Source organism: Microcebus murinus, chromosome 11 (genome assembly GCF_040939455.1).
Source record: "Microcebus murinus isolate Inina chromosome 11, M.murinus_Inina_mat1.0, whole genome shotgun sequence".
NCBI classification, from domain to species: domain Eukaryota; kingdom Metazoa; phylum Chordata; class Mammalia; order Primates; family Cheirogaleidae; genus Microcebus; species Microcebus murinus.
In genome coordinates this window covers 101,281,618-101,301,350 of record NC_134114.1, presented here as the reverse complement: position 1 = coordinate 101,301,350, position 19,733 = coordinate 101,281,618, and the positions used below count along the sequence as shown (strand labels likewise).

Sequence of the window (19,733 nt, the reverse complement as noted above, 5' to 3'; positions counted from 1 at the left end):
TAAGCAAAAGGATTAATAGCAACTCCATAATCACCGGAGATTTCAACACCTCACTGACGGCTCAAGACAGATCCTCCAAACAGAAAATTAATAAAGAAATAATGGACTTAAACAAAACTCTAGAACAATTGGGTCTGACTGACATCTACAGGACATTCTACCCCAAAGCCACTGAATATACGTTCTTCTCATCAGCTCACGGGACATTCTCTAAGAATGACCATATCCTAGGACACAAAGTAAACCTCAAGAAATTTAAAAAAATAGAAATCATACCATGTACCTTCTCAGATCACAGTGGAATAAGGGTAAAAATCAACCCTAACAGAAACTCACATTTCTACACAAAAACGTGGAAATTAAACAACCTTCTACTAAATGATTACTTCATAAATGAAGAAATCAAGACAGAAATAAAAAAATTCTATGAAGAAAATGACAATGGAGAGACAAGTTATCAACTCCTCTGGGACACAGCTAAAGCAGTTCTGAGAGGAAAGTTTATCTCCATAAATGCCTATAACCAAAAGTAAAAAAGATCACAAATAGACAATCTAATGAAACGACTCAAAGAGCTGGAAAAAGAAGAACAGACCAGCCCCAAACCCAGCAGAAGAAGTGAAATCAACAATATCAAATCAGAACTAAATGAAATTGAAAACAGGGAAGCTATTCAGGAGATTAACAAAACAAAAAGTTAGTTCTTTGAAAAAATAAACAAAATTGACACACCACTGGCTAAGCTAATGAAAAGCAGAAAAGAGAAATCTCTAATAAGCTCCATCAGGAATAAAAAAGGAGATATCACAACTGATCCCAAAGAAATACAAGATATAATCTATGAGTACTACAAAGATATTTATTCACACAAACTGGAAAATGTGGAGGAAATGGACACATTTCTAGAAACACACAGCCTCCCTAGGCTCAACCAGGAAGAAATAGATTCCCTGAACAGACCAATCTCAACAGCTGAAATAGAAACTGCAATTAAAAATCTCCCTAAAAAGAAAACTCCCGGTCCAGATAGCTTCACACCCGAATTTTACCACACTTACAAAGAAGAACTAATACCTATCTTGCAGAAACTATTCCACAACATCGAGAAGATGGGAACCTCCCTGACACCTTTTATGAAGCGAATATTACTCTGATACCAAAACCAGGAAAGAATCCAACAAAAAAAGAAAACTACAGACCAATATCCCTAATGAATATAGATGCAAAAATTTTCAACAAAATCTTAGCTAACCGAATCCAGACGCTTATCAAAAAATAATCCATCATGACCAAGTGGGCTTCATCCCAGGAATGCAGGGATGGTTCAACATACGCAAATCTATAAATGCAATTCACCACATAAACAGAAGCAAAAACAAAGACCACATGATTCTCTCAATAGATGCAGAAAAAGCTTTTGACAAAATTCAACACCCTTTCATGATACGAACACTGAAGAAAATAGGCATAGAAGGGACATACCTAAAAATGATACAAGCCATTTATGACAGACCCATAGCCAACATCATACTGAATGGGGAAAAACTGAAAGCATTCCCACTTAGAACCGGAACCAGACAAGGCTGCCCACTATCTCCACTTCTATTCAACATAGTACTGGAAGTCCTGGCTACAGCAATCAGACAGGAAAGTGGAATTAAAGGTATCCAAATAGGGGCAAAAGAGATCAAACTTTCACTGTTTGCAGATGATATGATATTATATCTAGAAAATCCCAAAGATTCAACCAGGAAACTCCTGGAACTGATCAATGAATTTAGCAAAGTCTCAGGATACAAAATCAATACACAGAAATCAGAGGCATTCGTATATGCCAACAACAATCAAATCGAGAACCAAATTAAAGACTCAATACCCTTCACAATAGCAACAAAGAAATTAAAGTACCTAGGAGTATACTTAACCAAGGAGGTAAAAGACCTCTATAGAGAGAACTATGAAACACTGAGGAAGGAAATAGCAGAGGATATAAACAGATGGAAATCCATTCCATGCTCGTGGATCGGCAGACTCAACTTCATTAAAATGTCTATACTACCCAAACTGATCTACAGATTCAATGCAATATCTATTAAAATCCCATCAGCATTCTTCACAGATATAGAAAAAATAATTATACGCTTCGTATGGAACCAAAGAAGACCCCGAATATCAAGAGCAATTCTAGGCAACAAAAACAAATTGGGAGGCATTAATATGCCAGATATCAAACTATACTACAAAGCTGTTGTAATTAAAACAATCTGGTATTGGCACAAAAATAGGATTATTGACCAGTGGAACAGATGTGAGAATCCTGATATAAAACCATCCTCATATAGCCATCTAATCTTTGACAAAGCAGACAAAAACATACGCTGGGGAAAAGAATCCCTTTTCAATAAATGGTGCTGGGAAAACTGGATAGCCACTTGTAGAAGGTTAAAACAGGACCCACACCTTTCACCTCTCACAAAAATCAACTCACGCTGGATAACAGACTTAAATCTCAGGTATGAAACCATTAGAATTCTAGAGGAAAATGTTGGAAAGACTCTCCTAGACATCGGCCTAGGCAAAGAGTTTATGAAGAAATCCCCAAAGGCAATCACAGCAGCAACAAAATTAAATAAATGGGACATGATGAAACTAAAAAGCTTCTGCACAGCCAAAGAAACAGTCATGAAAGTAAACAGACAACCTACAGAATGGGAGAAAATTTTTGCATCCTACATATCCGATAAAGGGCTGATAACTAGAATATACTTAGAACTCACGAAAATCAGCAAGAAAAAAATCAAATAACCCTATTAAAAAGTGGGCAAAGGACTTGAACAGAAACTTTTCTAAAGAAGACAGAAGAATGGCCAACAAACATATGAAAAAATGTTCAACATCCCTAATCATCAGGGAAATGCAAATCAAAACTACAATGAGATATCACTTAACTCCAGTGAGAATGGCCTTTATCAAAAAGTCTCCAAATAACAAATGCTGGCATGGATGTGGAGAGAGAGGAACACTCCTACACTGCTGGTGGGACTGCAAACTAGTTCAACCTCTGTGGAAAGCAATATGGAGATACCTTAAAGTGATACAAGTGAATCTACCATTTGATCCAGCAATCCCATTGCTGGGCATCTACCTAAATGATCCAATGACACTCTACAAAAAAGACACCTGCACTCGAATGTTCATAGCAGCACAATTTATAATTGCAAGGCTGTGCAAACAGCCCAAGTGCCCATCAATTCAAGAATGGATTAATAAAATGTGGTATATGTATACCATGGAGTACTATTCAGCTCTAAGAAACAATGGTGATATAGCACATCTTATATTTTCCTGGTTAGAGCTGGAACCCATATTACTAAGTGAAGTATCCCAAGAATGGAAAAACAAGCACCAGATATATTCTCCAGCAAACTGGTATTAACTGAGTAGCACTTAAGTAGACACATAGGTACCACAGTAATAGGGTATTGGGGAGGGGGGGTGGGGGGGCGGGTATATACATACATAACGAGTGACATGTGCACCATCTGAGGGATGGTCACGCTGGAGACTCAGACTTGTGGGGGGAGGGGGGAAGGGCATTTATTGAAACTTTAAAATCTGTACCCCCATAATATGCCGAAATAAAAAAAATAAATAAATAAAAGGACCACAAGGAAGAATAAAAAAAAAAAGAATCTTTAACTTCTTCAATATAGAACCTTGTAAATATTTACAGTCACTCAGAAAAAGGTGCTAGAAAGTGCCTTGCTTAAACGCTTATTCTCGGCAAACTAAAAGCTCGACTACATTGTTTCACAAATGCATATAAGAAACATTCAGTTCCTTCATAAAGAAATTCCATATATAAATGTATGCAGTGACTTATGCAAAGTAGATAAAAGGGCCTCGCTTATGTGCCTCTTCTTTACTGAGACTTGAAGCACTGTATGGATTCGAGAAACCCATGAAAGAAACTTTCAGTTCTTTTCATTTGGGACTTTTTAATATGTGTACAGTTACTTAGTCAAAGAAGATAGAAACGGCGTTGCTTATATATTTCTTCTTTTTGTAAATCTGAAACACAGTGTGCATTGTTTTCAGAAACGCATATAAGACACAATTCGTTCATAAAGAACTTCCATATATAAATGTAATTGCAAACATAGATAAAATTTGAAACTGATAAAATGAGAAAATTCCTTGTTTATACGCTTGTTCTTTGAGAACTGACCTTCTGGATACATTGTTTACTCAAACATATATAAGAAACATTATGTTCTTTCATAAATAACTTCCGTATATAAATGTTTGCAATGACTCAGATAGGAGAAGGTGCCCCGCTTATACGCCTGTTCTTCTCTGAGAACCACAGTAATGTGTACATACTTTTCATTAAACCCAAAAACATACAGTAATTTCATAAAGAAATTCCACTTATGTATACTTACAGTGATTTAGAAATTTAGAAAAAGAGAAACTGCCTAGCTTATATGCTAATTCTCTGAGTAGGGAAACTCCCTATTATTTTTTATTAACGTATATAAGAAACAGTCAGTTCCTTTATAAAGAACTCCCACGTTTGCAATGACTTACCCAAAAAGCTAAGTGCCTTGCTTATACAGTATGCTTCTCTGAGAACTGAAAACACGTCTATATTTTCACAAAAGCATATACGAAACATTGTCTTTTCATAAAAAAACTCCCATATATAAATGATTACAGATTCGTATACATAAGCGATAGAAAGTGACTTCTTTATACGTTCTTCTCTAATTAAAATATACAAATGTTTGCAGTGACTTAGACACAGAGAAAGTGCCTTGCACAGATATCTCATCTGTGAGAACGGAAACACATTTTTCATTGTTTTCAAAAAAGCATATAAGAAATATTCAGTTCTTCCATAAGCAATGTCTCTATGTGGACATTTAGTGTCTTAGACGAAAAAGATAAAACACCCCTTGATTTTACAGTAGATTTTCTCTTAGAACAAAAGCAATGTGTATATGGTTCTGCAAAGGAAATATGCCATTCTTTCATAAAAAACTCCCATATATAAATGTTTGGAGTGACATAGACAAAGGAGATTAAAAAGCGCATTGCTTGAAGGCTTTTCTTCTTCTCTGAGAAATGAAACACATCGTATATTGGTTACACAAACGGATATCAGAAGCATTTTGTTCTTTCATAAAGAACGTCCATATATAAATGCAATCATTTACACAAATGATAGACAAAATTCCTTGCTCATATGCTTGATCTTTTCTGAGCAATGAACTGTGTACATTGTTTTCACAGCAATAAGAAACATACAGTTCTTTCATAAAGAACTCCGATATATAAATGATTACGGTTTTGTAGACAAAAGCTATAGAAAGTGACTACCTTATATTTGTTCTTCTCTAATTAAAGCACATTTTACACGGTTTTCACCAACGTATATTAGAAACGTTAAGTCCTTACATAAAGAAGGTTACATATAAATGTTTACAGTGACATGGACAAAGGAGATAGTAAGTCCCTTGCTTAGACACTTGATCTTCCCTTAGATCTGAGGAACTGTATACATTGTTGTCAAAAAAGCATTTAGAAAATATATAGTTCGTTGTTGGGTGCTGTCCCGAACACCGGAGAGTTGAAGTGCGGTTGTTGCCCGGAACACTGGGGTCCATGAGACATAGCACCTGGCGCCTTGACTTTGAGCTCTGACATTCTTGGCCTTTCTTCCAGCTCACGGAGGGTGCTGAGGATAATGGTAGCAGTTATAGAAGGTCACTGAAGTAATACTGTGCACATAGCCCTTGTAGCTTATAGCTCCCCACTGAAGCCCTACACCCTCCTTTACCAGAATTGTTAGTTATGCTTGGGTGCTCTTTTCCTTGAACTGTCTGAGTGATCATAGTTGAGTGTATTTTTTTTTTTTTGAGCCAGAGTCTCGCTTGTTGACCAGGCTAGAGTGAGTGCCTTGGCGTCAACCTAGATCACAGCAACCTCAAACTCCTGGGCTCAAGCAATCCTTCTGCCTCAGCCTCCCTAGTAGCTGGGACTACAGGCATGCGCAACCATGCCCGGCTAATTTTCTATATATATTAGTTGGCCAATTAATTTCTTTCTATTTATAGTAGAGACGGGGGTCTTGCTCTTGCTCAGGCTGGTTTCGAACTCCTGACCTCGAGCAATCTGCCCGCCTCAGCCTCCCAGAGTACTAGGATTACAGGCATGAGCCACCGTGCCCGGCTAAGTGCATCTTTTTTGATATCAGAAAACAGTTAAGTTGTAGATTAGAAAACTGCTTAAGCGAGGGAAAGGGCTATCAAAGTGAGGTAAGTTTGAAAGAACAAGAACTGTTTTGTTTTCTGGTTTAATGAAGATATATACTACCTGTTCCTTTGTATTTCGCTTCTCCTTTGTTCTTATCTGTATAAATACAGCAATGGAAATAAACGAGGCGCAGCAGTCACCAAGGACTCCGTCCTCCTGTCCCCATCTTTTTCTTGTCTCTTCATTTCTCAGCCTCGCCCCCTAACTCCAGGTGATGCACGTTGCCGGCTGGTACCGGCAGGCAGTGGCCCGTATCGGGAACCCTCTCTCCAAGACGGCCTTCGGTGGTACTTGGTGACACGGGGATTCGGTGAAGGCTGCTGCCCGTGGAAGGCCGGCTGTGACAGAAAGAAAGGTGAGTTGGGCAGACAGTGTAATTGATGGGAGTAAGAAATTATGGGACAAGGAACTAGTAGGATGTTGTTTGTACAAGTGTTGAAGACTATGCTTCGGGCCCACAGTGTTAAAATAGGAAAAAAGCAGTTAGAAAATTTTTTAAGTTTTGTAGAAGAAGTATGTCTTTGGTTCCCTGAGGAAGGAACGGTAAATTTCGATACATGGAAGAAGGTAGGAGTTAAATTGCAGGACTATTACTCAGCCCACAGACCTGAGAAGGTTCCGGTGGACGCTTTTTATCTTTGAAATCTTATTCGGGATTGTCTAAACCCCCGGCATACTCAGAAACAGGCACATAACGTGTAAGGAATTAGAAAATCTAAAAAATATGATGCAACAACTTCTTATTCAAAATGCTGCTATAGGCTTGTTATTAGGTAGAAGCAGTATCACTTTGAAAAGCTTACTGGTGACACCAGGAATTATAGATCAGGATTATACAAGAGAAATTAAAGTTGTGTACTCCTCTCCTAGCTCTCTTTCTGTTGTCAATCCTGGCCAGCGCATTGCTCAGCTTGTTTTGATTTCTTTGATATCCCTTGGTAAAGTACAATCGCAACAAGCCAGGGTACCCTCTGCTTTTTGCTTTCAGCTGCTTACTGGATGCTATTACTAGGAATAAGCCTGAAATGGTTTTGTGGGAGAATGGCAAGGCATTTAAAGGAATTGTAGATACTGAAGCTGATGTTCCTGTTATCACTGAGCAACACTGGCCCTCCTGTGGCCCAAGCAGGAAGCCGTTGGTTCGCTCCAAGGTATAGGCTAAGCCCGTAATCCTGAACAGTAGTGAATTGCTTACCTGTGTTGATGAGTAGGGACATTCCGGACAATTCCAACCATATGTTCGACTTACTCTACCCGTTAATCTTTCGGGAAGAGATTTTATGCAGGCTATGAGAGTTTATTTGTATAGCCCGAACTTGTGCCAAAGATTTGTTGCCAATGCTTTGCTACTAGAATCAAATATCCTACTGTATATATCATCCACTATATGGATGACATTCGTTTAGCCTATGCAGATGAAGGATTCTTACTGTAAGTTTTTGATCATGAAACAACACAATTAAACAGGGCCTTGTCATTGCTCGGGAAAAGGTGCAGAGGCACCCTCCTTATTGTTATTTGGGATACCAACTGCATAAATACCATTTTATTAACCAAGGAATTCAACTTCGTAAAGATGGCTTAAAAACTCTTAATGATTTCAAAAGACTTCTGGGAGATATCAATTGGATTCGACCCTATTTGAAAATTACCACTGGAGACCTTAAGCCTCTTTTTGACATCTTACAGGGCGATACCAATCCTGATTCTCCTCGTCAATTAACCTCTGACGGGAGGCAAGCCTTAAAATTAGTAGAACAGGAATTGTCCCGCCAACATGTTCCCTATGTAAACTATAACTTGGAATGGGCTGGCTATGTTTTACACAACTCTCATACTCCCACAGCAGTCCTCTATCAATGGGGACCACTAATGTGGCTACATTTGCCCTCCTATCCCTCTAAAGTTCTAACTTCTTATTATGAGATGGTTGCTACCTTAATCCATATGCTGCGTTCAGAATCCTGCAAATTACTAGGTAAAGAGCCACACTTTTTTTGTGTTCCTTTTTCTAGTCTGCAGCAGGAGTGGTTGTTCTAGCATAGTGACTCCTGGGCCATAGCCCTGGCCAATTACCCTGGAAAAATTGATAACCATTACACCCCTGATAAGTTGTTACATTTTGCTAGCCTACATCCGTTTATTTTTGTTGCCCAAGTGTCTCCTGTACCCCTTGACAATGCTGTTCTGATTTTTACAGATGGGTTTTCTAATGGTATGCAGTCTATTCAGTTAACAATGACATTAAATCTTGGCACACTGGGTCTTCCTCGTCTCAAGAGGTCGAATTGCAGGCAGTTTTTTCAGCTTTAGAGGCTATCCCTGCTATGCCTGTTAACCTTTATTCAGATAGTCATTATGTGATTCGGGCACTACAAGTCATAGAGAATGTGCCCTTTATTGGGACTTCTAATAGTAATGTTCAGAAATTGTTTCGTGCCTTGCAAGCTCTCATTCACTCACGTACAGAACGATGTTTCTTTGGGCACCTTCGTGCTCATTCTCACCTGCCTGGTCCCCTCAGCCAAGGAAATGAAATTGTAGATCTTGCCACTAGAACCAAACCCCTTCTTATTTTGTTAAGCGCAGTTAGCCAGCAGTCCCATGCTTTGCACAACCAAAATAGCCGCGCTCTCAAGCAACAGTTCAACATCACTAGAGAAGCGGCTCGAAAAATTGTAAAAGCTTGTTCTTCCTGTTCTCAGTTACTCCCTGTCCCCCATTATGGTGTTAATACCAGAGGCCTTTTATCTAACCACTTATGGCAAATGGATGTGACGTTTATTACTTCTTTGGGTTGATTAAAATATGTTCATCTGACCATAGACATTCTGAATTTTTAATGGCCACATTTCAATTAGGCGAGGCTGGTAAACATTGTGTAGCCCATTGCCTCCGATGCTTTGCATCAATGGGCCAGCCTAAATGTATAAAATCAGACAATGACCCTGGATACACAGGTCACAAATTTAAACATTCTTACGGAAAATGGGGATCAGTCATAAAACAGAAACTCCTTATAACGCCCAAGGACAAGGCATTGTAGAACGTGTCCACTAGACTCTCAAAAATCAACTTTTGAAAATAAAAAAGGGGGAACTGTACCACCTCACCCCCCCCGCAGAATTATCTAAACCATGATCTCGTTATTTTAAATTTTTTAATTTTGGACAAAGAAGATCGTTCAGCAGCCCAGCGGTTTTGGTGTACTAATTCCAACAAAGACACGCCGTTGGTTGGGTGGAAGGATCCACTGACTAGCCAGTGGTCAGGACCAGATCCAGTTCTTATTTCGAGTCGAGGTCCTGTTTGTGTATTTCAACAAGATGCTGAAGGCCTGTGCTGGCTCCCAGAGAGGCTGGTAAGCCAGGCAGGATCCCTCCATAGAAAACAGGATGAAGAGACTGAAGCTGCAGGTCGACCAGCAAGCTCCAATTAGGATGACAACTAGACAAGCTCTGAGGCCATCTTGGAGTCAGATTGAGACTTACTGAGATTGCTTCCAAGCTGGTTCAAGAGACAGGACAGGCATAGAATTCTTTGACCTTGTTTTTAGCTATGGTAACCCTGCTATGGACATCTACCCAGGCAGCCCCCTATTGAACTTATATAACCCTACCCTAACCCTAACCCTGAACCTGACCCTGACCCTAACCCTGACCCTGACCCTTACCTTAACACTGATTCTGATTATGAACCTGACCATGGCTTTAACCTTGACCCAGACGCGGACCCTAACGCTAACCATGACCATGACCCTGTCGCTGACCCTAAACCTAACCCTAACCCTGACCTTAAACCTAACCCTAACACCTAACCCTAACGCTAACCCCTAACCCTAACCCTAACCCAAATCCTAACATTAGCTCTGCATTTAACCCTAACACTAACCTTCACCATAACCCTAACCGTAACCCTACCCTAAACCTAACCCCAACCCTAACTCTAACCATACTCTAACCCTAATCCTGACCCTGACCCTGACCCTTACACTAACCCTGACCCTGATTTTGCCCCTGACCCTGGATTTGACCTTGACCAGGACCCTGACCCTACCACTAACCATGACCCTGACCCTGACCCTAACCATAACCCTGAGCCAGTCGCTGAACCTGACCTTGACCCTGACTCTAACCCTAACCCTAATACCTAACCCTAACCCTAAATCTGACCCTAACCCTGTCCCTCACCCTGACCCTGACCCTCACCCTGACCCTGACCCTTACAGTAACCCTGACCTTGATTATGAACCTGACCCTGGCTTTGACCTTGACTAGGACCCTGACCCTAAAGCTAACCATGACCCTGACCCTGACGCTGACCCTAACAATGACCCTGACCCTCACGCTGATCCTAACCATGACCATGACCCTGGTGCTGACCCTGACCTTGAGACAGACCCTGACCTTAACCGAAACACTAACACCTAACCCTAACCCTAACCCCTAACCCTAACCCTAACCCTAGCTCAGCCCTTACCGCTTACCCAAACCCAAAACCTAACCCTAACCGTTCCCCTGGCACTACCACAAAACCTGATTCTAACCCTAACCCTAGTGCGAAACCCAAACTCTAAAGCTGACACGATCCTAGCAGTACATTGAATACATGTTTGCTTCCTCTGAATGATAGGTGTTTATAATGGCCTCTGAATCGAACAGAGTAACAGCGTATACTTTCATAAAGAATTTCCAAATGCAATACTTAGAGTGAGTTCACAATGAAGTGAGAAATTGCATTGAGTAGTGAAGCTGTGTGTAGAGTTTCATAGAAAAACACGAATAAGGCACAATGAGAAATGACATATCTAACTTCCAAAACTAAATATTTACAGTGACTTACAAAGGAAGCCTCAATGTACATTACTTACACACTTGCTTTTCTCGAAAAACGGAATCAGTGCATAGAGTTCTTGGAAAACAACCCTAAGATTCATTGAATTACATCATAAAGCTATTCAAAAGATACGTATTTACAGTTACATATAGAGCGACAGTGTGTATTGATAGGAACCTTGTGTTTCCCTCACTACTGAACCAGTGTTCGTAGTTTCCCATCATATTCATACATCAAACATAATGTTCGTTCTAAGGATATCTATATGGGACCCTAACCCTAGCTCTGCATTTAGCCCTAACACTAACCTTATCCATACCATAACCGTAACCCTAACCTAACCATAAACCTACCCTAACCCTAACACTATCTGTAATGCTAACACTAATTATAACCCTACCCAAACCCTAACCCTGAACCTGACCCTGACCATAACCTTGACCCTGACCTTAATGCTGATCCTGATTCTAAACCTGACCATGGCTTTGACCTTGACCCTGAACCTGACCCTAACACTAACCATGACCCTGACCCTGTCGCTGACCCTGACCTTGACACTGACCCTAACCCTAACACTGACCCTGAACTTAACCCTACCCTAACACCTAATCCTAACCAAACCGCTAACCATAACCCTAATCCTAACCCTAGATCTGCATTTAACCCTAACACTAACCTTAACCATAACCCTAACCATAACCTTACCCTAAACCTAACCCCAACCCTAACTCTAAACGTACCATAACCCTAACCGTGACAATGAACCTGACCCTGACCCTTACACTAACCCTGACCCTGATTTTGGCCCTGACCCTGGCTTTGACCTTGACCAGGACCCTGACCCTAACACTAACCATGACCCTGACCCTGACGCTGACCCTAATCATGACCCTGAGCCAGTCGTTGAACCTGACCTTGACACTGACCCTAACTGTAACCATGACCCTGACCTTAACCCTAACACTAACCCTGACACCTAACCCTAACAATAAGCCATAACCATAACCCTAACCCTAGCTCTGCATTTAACCCTAACCATACCCATAACCATAACTGTCACCCTACCCAAACCCTAACCCTAACCCTAACTCTAACCCTACCTTAACCCAAACACTGAACCTGACCATGGCCCTGAGGCTTACCCTAACCATGACTCTGATTCTGACCCTGACCCTGCTTCTGACCTTGACAAGGACCCTGACCCTAACGCTAAACATGACCCTGACCCTGACGCTGACGCTAACCATGACCATGACCCTGTCGCTGACAATGACCTTGACACAGACCCGGACATTAACCGTAACACTAAAACTAACACTAACCCAAACCCATAACCCTAACCATAACGTTAACCCTAACCCTAGCTCTGCATTTAACCCTAACCCTAAGCTTAACCATAACCCTAACCATAACCTACCCTAACCCTAACCCTAACCAAAACCCTACTCTAACCCTAACCCTGACCCTGATCCTGACCCTGACCCTTACTCTAACCCTGACCCATTTTCTGACCCAGACCCTGACACTGACATTTGACCAGGACCCTGACCCTAACGCTAACCATGAACCTGACCCTGACGCTGACCCTGAACCTGTCGCTGAACCTGAAGTGATGCTGACCCTAATCATAACCCTGACACTAACCTTAACCCTACCCTAACCCCTAACCCTAACCCTAACCCAGCCCTTAAACCAAACCCTAATACTAACCCTAGCTCAGCCCTTAACCCCAACCTTTACCCTAGTTGAAAACCCTAAACCTCTCCCTATTTATGCCCTTCACTGTAACCCTAACCTTAACATTAGCCCAACCCTTCCTAACCCTAACCCTAAACCTAGCTCAAAATTCTACCCCTCTATCTCTGACCTTCACCCCAACTGTAAACCGAAAACTAAACCCTGAGTCTAACCCTAACCCTAGTGTGAAACCCAAACCCTAACGCTAAAACTATCGTAGAAGTGCATTGAATATACGCTTGCTTCCTCTGAAAGATGTTTCTAATTTCCTGTGAATCCAACAGAAATAACAGTCTATAACTTCATAAAGAAGTTCCAAAAGCCAAAAATTAAAGTGACTTACATAAAGATATGAGAAATTGCATTGACAATGCAGTTGCTGTTCTCTGAGGAATGAAGCATTTTGTAGAGTTTCCTAGAAAACACACCTAAGGTACAATAAGTTATTACACAAATAACGTGCCAAGGAAAATATTCACATTGACTTACACGAAGATGCCACAATGTGCATTCCTTACACACTTGCAGTTTCTGAGAACGGAAGCAGTGTGTACAGTTCTTAGCAAACAACACTAAGTTTCAATGAGTTATATCATACAGATATTATAAAGAAACATATTTACAGTTAACAAAGAAGTCACAATGTGCATTGATTATAAACTTGTGTCTCCCAGACAACTGAACAAGTGTTTATAGTTTGCCTTCACATTCGTAAAACAACCATAAGGTTCTCTCTAAGGATCACCATAAAGAACCCTATGCGTAACCATGGCTCAAAACCTTAACTCTAATCCTAGCTCAGCCCTTACCGCTTACCCGAACCAGAAAACTAACCCTAACCCTAACCGTTCCCCTGGCGCTACCACGAAACCCTGATTCTAACCCTAACCCTAGTGCGAAACCCAAACTCTAAAGCTGACACGATCCTAGCAGTACGTTGAATACATGTTTGCTTCCTCTGAATGATAAGTGTTTATAATGGCCTGTGGATCGAACAGAGTAACAGCGTATACTTTCATAAAGAATTTCCAAATGCAATACTTAGAGTGAGTTCACAATGAAGTGAGAAATTGCATTGAGTAGTGAAGCTGTGTGTAGAGTTTCATAGAAAAACACGAATAAGGCACAATGAGAAATGACATATCTAACTTCCAAAACTAAATATTTACAGTGACTTACAAAGGAAGCCTCAATGTACATTACTTACACACTTGCTTTTCTCGAAAAACGGAATCAGTGCATAGAGTTCTTGGAAAACAACCGTAAGATTCAATGAGTTACATCATAAAGATATTCAAAAGATACGTATTTACAGTTACATATAGAGTGACAGTGTGTATTGATAGGAAACTTGTGTTTCCCTCACTACTGAACCAGTGTTCGTAGTTTCCCATCATATTCATACATCAAACATAATCTTCTTCTAAGGATATCGATATGGGACCCTAACCCTAACGCTAGCTCAAAAGTCTAACCCTAACCCTAGCTCTGCATTTAGCCCTAACACTAACCTTAACCATACCCTAACCGTAACCCTACCCTAACCATAACCCTGCCCTAACGATAACCCTATCCGTAACGCTACCACTAACTCTAAACCTACCCTAACCCTAAGCCTGAACCTGACCCTGACCATAACCATGACCCTGAGCCTTGACTTAATGCTGATCCTGACTCTGAACCTGACCATGGCTTTGACCTTGCCCCTGCCCCTGACCCTAACACTAATCATGACCCTGACCCTTACGTTGATGCTAACAATGACCCTGACACTGTTGCTGACCCTGACCTTGAAGCTGACCCTAACCATAACCCTAAACCTAACATTAACCTTAACCCTAACCCTAACGGTAACCCTACCCTAAACCTAACTCCAACCCTAACTGTAACAGTACTCTAACCCTAACCCTGACCATGACCCTGACCCTGACCCTTACCCTGACCCTGATTTTGACCCTGACCTTGGCTTTGACCTTGACTAGTACCCTGACCCAAACACTAAACATGACCCTGACCCTGACGCTGACCCTAACCATGACCCTGAGCCAGTCGCTGAACCTGACCTTGACACTGACCCTAACCGTAACCCTGACCCTGACCTTAACCCTAACACTAACCCTAACACCTAAACCTAACAATAACCCCTAACCCTAACCCTAATCCTAGCTCTGCATTTAACCCTAACCATAACCGTAACCATAACCATAACCATAACCCTACCCTAACCCTAACCCTGACCCTGACCATGACCCTGACTTTTACCCTAACCCTGACCCTGATTCTGACACTGACCCTGGCTCTGACCTTGACCAGGACCCTGACCCTAATGCTAACCATGACCCTGACCCTAACGCTGACCCTAACCATGGCCCACACCCTGTAGCTGACACTGACCTTGATGCTGACCCTAACCGTAACCCTGACTCTGACCTTAACGCTAACCATAACCCTAACCCTAACCCTAAACTCTAACCCTAACCCTAACCCTTAACCTTAAACCTAGCTATGCCTTTAACCCGAACACTAATCCTAACACCTAACACTAACCCTTACACAAAGATGTGAATTAAGTGCACTGATAATGAACTTCATGTTCCCTGACAGCTGAAATAGTGTTTATATCTTCCAATCAATTCGTAAAGCAAAGATACTATTCTTTGTAGGGATATCTAGATGAAACCCTAACTGTAACCCTAGCTCAAAACCTTAACACTCACCCTAGCTCAGCCTATACCTATAACCATAATCCTAGCTGAAAACCGTAACCGTATCATAATCTCTGCCCTTCAGCCTATCCCTAACCCTAACCCTAACGCTAACACGAAACATTGACTCAAACCTTAACCCTATTATGAAACCCTATGCCTGACAGTATCCTAAGACATTGTATTTACGCTTGCTTTCTCTGAAAGATAAGTTACTAGTTTCCGGTGACCCGAACAGAAGAAACAGCATATACATTCATTAAGTGGTTGCAAATGCAACCATTTAGATTGAGTTACACAAAAAAGTGAGAAATTTCATTGATAACAAAGCTGCATTTCTCTGATTAATGAAGCAACTTGTAGAGAAAGGTAGAAAAGACACACAAGGTACAATAAGTTAATACACATATAACTTCGAAAGTAAATGTATACAGTGATTTACACAAAGATGCCCCAATGAGCAGGACTTACACACATGCTATTGTCTGAACACAGAAGCAATGTGTGGAGTTACATATGTCCAGTTAGGCAATAAGTTACAATATGTATTGATTACAAACTTGAGTTTCCCTGACAACTGAACAAGTATTTATCCTTTCCTTTCACATTGGTACCACAAACATAACGTTCTTTCTAAGGATTTCCATATGAAAAAACAACCATTTCTCTCACTCAACTCTGTAACCCTAACCCTGGCTCAGCCCTTAATTCTAACCCTAACCTTAACCCTAACCCTACCACGAAGCCCTGACTCTAACCTTAACCCTACTGAGAAACACTAACCCTAACATTAACAGTATCCTACAAGTGCATTGAATACACACTTGCTGTCTCTGAAAGAAAACAGTTTTTAGTTTCCTGTGAATCACATAGAAGAAACAGTATACACTTTCCGAAAGAAGTTCCGTGTGCAATCATTTAGATTGAGTTAACAAATAAGTGAGGAATTGCATTGAAAACACTGTTGCTTGTCTCAGAAAAATGAGGAAGTGTGTAGAGTTTCATAATAAACACGATAAGGTACAATAAGCAATTAAATAAATAACTTCCAAAGGTCAATATTCACAGTGACTTACACATAGAAGAGATGTGCATTATTACACACTTGCTTTTGTCTGAGAACTGAAACGGAGTGTAGAGTAATTAGAAAAATACCCCAAGTCTTAATGAGTTACATCATAATGATATTCGAAAGATACATACTTACAGTTACACATAGAAGTGACAATGTGCATTGATTACAAACTTGTGTTTCCCTCCCAAATGAACTAGTGTTCATAGATTCCCGTCACATTCATAAAACAAACAATGTTCTTTCTATGGATCTCCATAGGGAACGCTAATCCTAACCCGGGATAAAAACCCTACCCTTAAACCTAGCTATGCCCTTAACCCTAACAGTAATCCTAAACCCTAACACTAACCCTTACACAAAGAAGTGAATTAAGTACACTGATTACGAATTTCATGTTCCCTGAAATCCTAAATAGTGTTTATATTTTCCGGTCACATTCGTACTGCAAACATAATATTCTTTCTAGGGATATCCAGATGTAGCCCTAACTGTAACCCTAGCTCAAAACCCTAACACTAGCTCAGCCGATCCCTATAACCTACTCCTAGCTAAAAACCTTAACCCTATCACTATTTCTGCCCTTCAGCCTATCCCTAACCCTAACCTTAACGCTAACAGGAAACATTGACTCTAACCCTAACCCTAGTATGAAACCCTTACCCTAATAGTGTCCTAGAAGTATATTGTATTTACGCTAGCTTTCTCTGAAAGATAAGTTACTAGTTTCCTGTGATCTGCACTGAAGAAACAGCATATACTTTTATAAAGAGGTTCCAAATGCAAACATTTAGATTGACTTACCCAAAGAATTGAGGAAATTCATTGATAACATATCTGCATTTGTCTGAGTAATGAAGCAGCTTGTAGAGTATGGTAGAAAAGACACACAGAGTACAATGAGTTATTACACAAATAACTTCGAAAGTAAATATATACAGTGATTTACACAAAGATGCCTCAATGAGCAGGACTTAAACACTTGCTATTGTCTGAAAACTGAAACAATGTGTACAGTTCTCATAAAACAAGCATCAGTTCAAATACGTATATCATAAATACAAAGTTACATATTCCAGTAAGACAAATAAGTCACAATGGGCATTGATTGCAAACTTCTGTTTTCCCAACTGAACAAATGTTTATACTGTCCATTCACGTCCATACAAAAACCCTAATAATACTCTAAGGATCGCCATATGGAACCCTAACCGTAACTCTAGCTCAAATCCATAACCCTAACCCTAGCTCGGCCCTTAACCCAAACCCCAAAGCTAACCCTAACCATAATCCTACCAGGAAACTCTGACTCTACCCTAACCCTAGTGAGAAACCTTAACCCTAACACTAACACTACCTAGAAGTACATTGAATATACGCTCGCTTTCTCTGAAACAGTTTCAAGTTTCCGGTGATTCACACAGAAGTGAAGTCCCTAATGCAATCATGTAGATTGAGTTGACAAAGAAGTTAGATTGCATTGAAAACACAGTTGCTTTTCTCAGAGAAATGAAGCAGTCTGTAGAGTTTCATTAAAAACATAAGGTACAATAGGCCATTCAGTTAATAACCTCCAAAGGTCAATATTTACAGTGACCTTGTGTAAGTCACTGGAAGTATTTACCTTTGGAAGCTATTTATGTAAGTTTATAATTAAGTTATTTATGTAAGTTATTATGTAGTAACTTATTGTACCTTATGAGTGTTTTCTATGAAACTCTATACACGGCTTCATTTCTCAGATAAAAGCAACTGTGTTATCAATGAAATTTCTTATTTTATGTAAGTCACTCAATGTTTGCTTTTGGAATTTCTTTATGCATGTATATACTGTTACTTATGTATGATCGACAGGAAACTAGAAACACTATAACTTTCAGAGTAAAGAAAGTGTATATTGAATGTACTTCTATGATAGTGTTAGGGTGACGGTAGGGTTAGGGTTAGGGGTTCACACCAGGGTTACGATGACGGTTATAGTTTCGTGTTAGGCTTAGGCTTAAGGTTAGGGTTTTAAGCTAGGGATACGGATAGGGTTAGGGTTTGGGGCAGTTCTAGGATTAGGGTTAGGGTTTTGAGCCAAGGTTTCAGTTAGATTTAGGGTTCCCTAAGAAAATTCTTTATAAAGAACATTGTTAGATGAATGTGACTAGAAGCTATAAACACTGCTACAGTTTTCAGATTAAAGCAAATTTTTTATCAATACACTTTGCCTTTATTTTTCTAAGTAATTGTAAATATTTATCTTTGGAATATCTTTATTATGTAACTATTATTGTAACTTATGGTTTTTTTCTAGGAAACTCTACAAACGGCTTCATTTCTAAGAGATAAGCAACTGTGTTATCAATGTGCTTTCTCACTTCTTTATGTAAGTCTCTCTAATTGTTTGCATTTGGAACTTATTATTAAAGTATATATTGTTATTAAAGTATATACGGTTACTCATTTTGGATTCACAGGAATCTAGAAACACTGCTTCACTTTCAGAGACAAACAAGTGTATATTCAATGTACCTCTAGGCTAGTATTAGGGTAAGTATTAGGGTTTTGGCTTGCAGTAACTGTTAGGGTTTCACTCTAGGGTCAAGGTTAGGGTTTTGTGTTAGTTTTAGGGTTAGCGTTAGGGATAGGGTTAGGGTTAGGGTTTTGATAGGGCTAGGGTTAGGGTTTGGGTTTTGATCTAGCGTTAGTGCTAGTTTTAGGGTTGCAACTTTTTTAGAAAGAACCTTATGTTTGTTCAACAGTTTTGATGGGAAAGTTTAAACACTGCTTCATTTACCTCGGAAAAGCAAGTTTGTAATCAGTATCTTTATGACTTCTTTGTGTATGTAACTATATATTTATCTTAATGGTATATCGCATTGTAATTTTGGTTTCTTCTCTACGAAATTCTGCACTCTGTTTAATTTGTCACAGTAAAGCTAGTGTGTAACTAACATACACTGCTACTTCTTTGTGTGAGTCACTTAAAATACTTACCTCTGGATGATGTTTAGGTAAAAACTTATTGTACCTTATGCTGTTTTTCTTTGAAACTCTATACACTGCTTCATTTCTCACAG

General features: G+C 40.0%; 1 long non-coding RNA gene across 1 annotated transcript in view; it reads right to left on the bottom strand.

Moving 5' to 3' along the window:
• Positions 1 to 3,708: 3,708 nt before the first annotated feature.
• Positions 3,709 to 19,733, bottom strand: part of LOC105870028 (uncharacterized) — a 61,047-nt gene continuing 45,022 nt past the window's right edge. Inside the window, exons 4-5 of the long non-coding RNA XR_012921739.1 lie at positions 6,379 to 6,656; positions 3,709 to 5,740 (exon numbers count right to left, since the gene is read on the bottom strand). This is a non-coding gene — a long non-coding RNA (uncharacterized LOC105870028). The remainder of the gene's footprint in view (positions 5,741 to 6,378; positions 6,657 to 19,733) is intronic.